The 5,533-nt window shown below is 51.7% G+C and overlaps 2 protein-coding genes across 6 annotated transcripts in view; one reads left to right on the plus strand and one right to left on the minus strand.

Annotated features, from left to right (window-relative positions):
* LOC116848778 overlaps nt 1-5,533 on the minus strand; it is a 172,969-nt gene that overhangs the window by 136,685 nt on the left and 30,751 nt on the right. The gene's annotated exons all lie outside the window — the stretch shown is intronic.
* Nucleotides 1-5,533, plus strand: part of LOC116848781 — a 156,516-nt gene that overhangs the window by 111,598 nt on the left and 39,385 nt on the right. The window lies entirely within an intron of this gene.

Raw genomic sequence — 5,533 nt, forward strand, 5'->3', positions numbered from 1 at the left:
GAGAGAGAGAGGGGGGGGGGAGAGATGGAGAGCTCGAAACGGCTCGCTCACCTAATATCGATAAATTAAATCATCCCAAGTCGTTACGGGACGCACGCCGCGTCGAGCTGCGCCATAAATAAACGAGATTTACTCGCTCGATCGACTCACGTAGGCGACATTTCAATTGCGGCGCGGATAGGCCGGCCGAGCGACCGACTCTCCGCGGGCGTACACACATACATACACGCACGCAACACACACACACACACGCGCGCGCGCGCGCGCACACGCACACGCACGCCCGATAATTCATTAATCGTGCCGTATAACACTAACAATAAAAACATCAATTTCGCCGGCACACATCTCTGCCGTGCGCGATGCGACGCGACGCGCCGCGGCGCGCCGTCGTGTGTACGTACAGCGGGCTCGAAGCCCCGTATAATTTATAGCTCGGTTATATCGCGGCCGGCATGCGTGTCATTTGTAATGCCGCATTATCAATGCGCCGCGATGTCGTTCTTGATCGAATGACTGCAATTAATCGGGCACGCGCGCGCGCGCGAGCGGAGAACGAAGCGAGGCGCCGCAAGGACTCTCTCCGCATCGCGGAGATTCATCTTGAAGCGACTTCCGCGCGAAAGCGCGAGGGTGACTCTCCTCGTTTGGCTCGCGGCGACGACTAAATGGCAATCGCCGCCTGCTTAATCGCTTTAATGATCCGTGCGCGATTCGGTTATCACGCGGGACGTCGATCGTTTGCCCGCACCCTGAGAGAGGGAGGAGAGGGCTGGTCGACCACGTGGACCAGTTTCAGCGCGATGTCGGTTTTAACTCGAAACTCCCGATTATCTCCTCGTCGCGGGACCAAGCAGCGGTGGTAAGAAGACACAAGAGGGAGGGAGGGACGATAATTCGAGATCGGTTGTATTGAATCACCTGGATTGGCGCGATTAACGACGCCACGCAACGCAGTGTCATAGTGACACGCGTTACACGCGTTTTTTGCCTCACTTCACGGCGTGTCACAAAGATTTATTAATCTCCCACGCACCGCGGCGCTCGGTTTAATTTTAACTCGGCGTTTTCTTCATGCACGCTGTTTTAGAGTAGGTCACTGCGACCCCGCGCGACTAATTAGGAGTTATAGTTAAGGCGGCAGGAGAGAACGCACAACCATAGTTGACGGCGCGACGACATAATCTCGCGCGCTGTCCGAAAATAAAACCGCCGGGAGTCGTTCACCCAGTCGCGATGAGGGAGCGTCGAAGACGCCGGCGAGGTTATTAACGATAAGTCGAATTATTCAAAAGGCCGAATTTGGCGGCGCGGGTAAAAACTAAACTGTGGTCGAAGTCGGGGAATCGGAAAACAATTTCGCGGCCGTGAGTGATCTCTGTTCCACCCGTACGTGTCATTTTCGTCACTGCGCGTTAGCATGATCTTTATTGAATGCAAGCGAGAGAATGGGAATTACGTTCTCGTTACAAACGCGACGACCCGCCGCGTTGATCGATCACCCGATACTGGTGTAAACGGGTATAAACAGTTTAACGGGTGAACATCACGGTCATTACGAGTGATTGTTATAATCCGATATGCGGCCGTCGTTATCAAAATTGGGGTGACTTAAATGACGCGACTGAAAGAGAGAAAGAGAGAGAATCGCGACGATTTTGGTATTTTAATCGTGCGGAAACGAGCCCACGATGAGATTCGATTTAATTCTTCGACTCTCGGTTCTCTCCTCGAGGTTTAATGCAATTTTTTTATTTTTAGGAGCGCAAGAGCGTTGTTTGACTTATTCCTCAATTTCACAATATAATTGTGCTGGAAATATGACACTTCGGCAATGATATCGTCGTTGACATGTATGGCACGCTTTCTTGGCACTCGAGTACTCTGACGCGTTGCAAATTTTATTCGCGATAAGCACAGAAGTCGTTATACGATTTTTCGAGGTGAGAGTAATCAATTGTATCCAATGAAAGAGAGCGGAGAATTTTATTCTTAGAACGAATAGATAATATATGAGGAGAGAACAAAACGCCAAATTAATTTCTCCTCGCAACAGAGGAACGCATCCCTTCTGCCTGTATTTTTTTCGTGCACAATAACCCCAGTAAAAAACGGACGAATTTCCAAGCTCGTTGAACCCTCAACCCCCATTGAGAAAGCTCGAGTCGAGTCGACTCCATCGGTGTGTCGTCATTATAAACTCGACTCTGGTTCACGTCGCCTTCTTAACGCCTCGCCGCTTCCGAATATCACCAACAAGCGTAAGAAAACCGGCGCACAAAACTCACTTCCACTTTTCCACCGATATGAGAGAGAGAGAGAGAGAGAGAGAGAGAGAGAGAGAAAGAAAGAAAGAGAGAAAGAGACCCTCTCGCGGCCGCGTTATTTATCCCGAAATAAGGCACGACCGCCGTCGGCCATTTCCACCGCGACCGGGGGAGTCTGTTAACGCACGGTCCATATTCATATATTACCCGAAACGAGTTGTCACCGTGGTCGATCATCCGTCAAGCGGTGTAAACGCTTTAACGGGCCGTGGGCAATTCGGTTATTACGCCCGACGTTGTAATCGAACGCAGCGGGACACTGTTCGGTGCTTCCCCATAGAATGCACCCCCTGGTGCACTCCCGGCGCGACCATCCCCCCTGTGTGCCGCGGTCTCTCTCCGCACGTCCCCGTCAATTCTATCCGTCCCGCGCCAGTCCCGACCGCCCGCGCTCGCTCGCTCGCTCGCTCGCTCGCTCGCTCGTCGTCTCCCCCTCTGTCCCCCTCCGCCCACCCTCTTCGTTCCTACGTGAGCGACGCGCGTTGTTTTCAATCGGTGACAATTCCACACCCTTCCTCACGTCCAACCGCCTCGTGGCCACCCCCGCCCGTCATTTTATCCTCGTTTATCCCGGCCGCCATTCGGCGCCGGCCGAGCGGCTAACGCATTGGCGTTAACGCGCTAATGCGATACGTACTTTATGTCGACGGCGGCGCGGGGGATGGGGACACGCGGGGTGCTGCGGGTGTGGGTGCGCGCAGTGGCAGCAGGAGCAGGAGGAGATGGAGGTGGAGGATTCGCTCGTACGCGACTAACAATATAACGCGATTTTGACGGCGCGATATACGTCGTCGTGTGTCGTTGCTTCTCCTCGTTCTCTCTCTCTCTCTCTCTCTCTCTCTCTCTCTCTCCTTTTCTCTCTGTCCTTTCTACCTGCCTACCTAGCTACCTGCTCACCTACCTATCATGCCTTATCGGAATCAAAGGTGCGACCGAGAAACGCATCAAGCAGCCAGCACCGCGTCTAACGCAAAATGACGCGGTGAACGGCCGCGAGATTGTTCACCCCCGCGGAATTACGGAGGAGAAAGTAGCTCGCAAACTCGCGCAACGGATCGGCCATTCTTCCCCCTTTCGTCGTGCTCATTAACACGCCAGTTATTTTTTTTAATTATCCCTAGGGGTGAAACACTCAATTATTGACACCCCTTTAGTTATTGACACTTTAGAAGTGAACCTGGTTTTTCATGCGACCATACTGAGAAACAATGTTTGGTATTTGTGACTATAATTGCATAAAGAAATAATTGCTATAAATTATCTTCTAGACCACTTTTTTTTATTAAATTCTACTATAATATTAATTATAACCTAATGTGCATGTCACTACTACCATATTCGTATTAAAAAAGTCGAAAAATATGGTTGAAGTAGAAAATAATTTTAATTAAAAAGAGACTAGAGAGAGAACTTTACAACTGAAATTGTGAGTAACCGCGATTGATCGTGAGAAAACCAGGTTTTCCTGCCGTGTTAATGACTAAGGCGGTCGATAGTTAGGTGTTTTACTATATTTCCGGGTAGAAACGGGTTGACGCGTAGGAGAAACGAGATGACCGAGATTCCGCGCTGCCAAAGGCGCCGAATCTCGCAGCTTCGCGGATTTGCAGTCGAAAAGTGCTGCTTAAGCTGCTCATCGTGCGGCCCCGATACTCATTCGACTGATTGTAACGGGCGCGTTGTCTCGACGAGGCGCGCGTTCGGCACATAATAACGCCCAACGAGCCGGGGGCACTTAAACGCATCGCTAAACGGAGGCGCGAGAATAGCGGCCAGGCCGCGCAGCATCCAAACTAATCAGCCGCAGCGAAGCTTTCTCGTTCCTCGGCGCGAACGCGCCGCGCTTCTTAATGGAACGCATACGCACGCATGTACACGCGCGCACATACGTACACGGGGCACGTCGTCCATCCGCGGGTACGTACGTACGTATGTACGTGCATACACGTCGCGCACGACGTCGTCCTACGGACGTGCACTTTGTCATGCAATTATCCCGAGGAGTATACGGCCGTTCGGTTGCGTGGTGAATGTTAATCTCTATTTACCGACGACGGAGGAGCGGACACGTCGCCGGGGCCAGGCGCGAGATAAACGTCGATAAGTTACGACACGGCGCGTCGCGTCGCGTCGCTCGGGAGCGAGAGAGATTCCTCCCCGGCGGCGGCGGCGGTGCATCCTTCTCTCTCGGTGCGCACCTTGCACTTGCGAAAAGGTCAGTCGAGAGAGCGCGGGAGTGCATCAGCGAACAAGAGGGGGAGAAGGGGGGTGGTGGAGGAGGAGGAGGAGGAGGAGAAGGACGAGGAGGAAACTTTAATAGCGCGCGAGATGCGCGCCTAATGGCGCCGCGCGCGCATCACGTATCCTTGGACTTTGTCGTTATTAATTACCTAACCGGCGGAGCGAGGAGCGAAGATAATACGGTTGTGCAACAGGTACCAACGCCGCGCACCTGCGCCTCCCCCGCCTCCCGCTGCCGTTGCATAATCGCGAGTAAGAAGCGCGCACGTGAAGTCGCGATACGCGATACGGGGAAAGAAATCGCGATTCTTTCTCTTGCTCTCTCACTCTCGCTCTCTCATACGCTCTTCTTCTTCGTCTTCATCCTCCTCCTGCGATTCAAAATGCGACTTAAAAATGTCTCTGTGGAAAAACTGCATTTTCATAAATTTCCCCGCATTTTGGACAGTTTCAAGTTTCATACTCGAGTTCAGCAGACCAGAAAACACAAAGATAGATCGATTTCATACATTTCTCTTGTGAGAAAATTTTGGCCTTTTTCCAGTTTTGTTCTTTGCAAGAATCTTTTTCTCAGTGTATTTTCACGATATTCAGAACGATCTAAAGTGTTGCTTCATACAAAAGTATCTTTTTATTTGGAAGTGACGCGCAAGAATTTCGGACGTGCGTTTTCTCGCTTCTGACGTCGTCAATCAAAATGCGTGGGAGACATGAGCTGAGGAGGCTTAATTCCGTCTACCGAGGAGAGATCATCCTCGAGCGCGTTGTCCCGTTCGCCCAAGTAAGCGTTTCAATCGCGGCGCTTTTGCTTTCGGAGGAGAATTCATTGTTCCGACGCGCTCCGCTGACGCGGCAGTTGCGTAGCGCGGGGAAAATCGAATAAAATTGGAAAGAATATTAAAAGTAGAAGCAGAGATGCAGGCACACACACATATACAGAGAGAAAGAGAGAGAGAGGGGGGGGG

This window comes from Odontomachus brunneus, unplaced genomic scaffold (assembly GCF_010583005.1).
Source record: "Odontomachus brunneus isolate Ranch 3 - 2012 unplaced genomic scaffold, Obru_v1 Obru_scaffold_100, whole genome shotgun sequence".
Lineage (NCBI taxonomy): Eukaryota > Metazoa > Arthropoda > Insecta > Hymenoptera > Formicidae > Odontomachus > Odontomachus brunneus.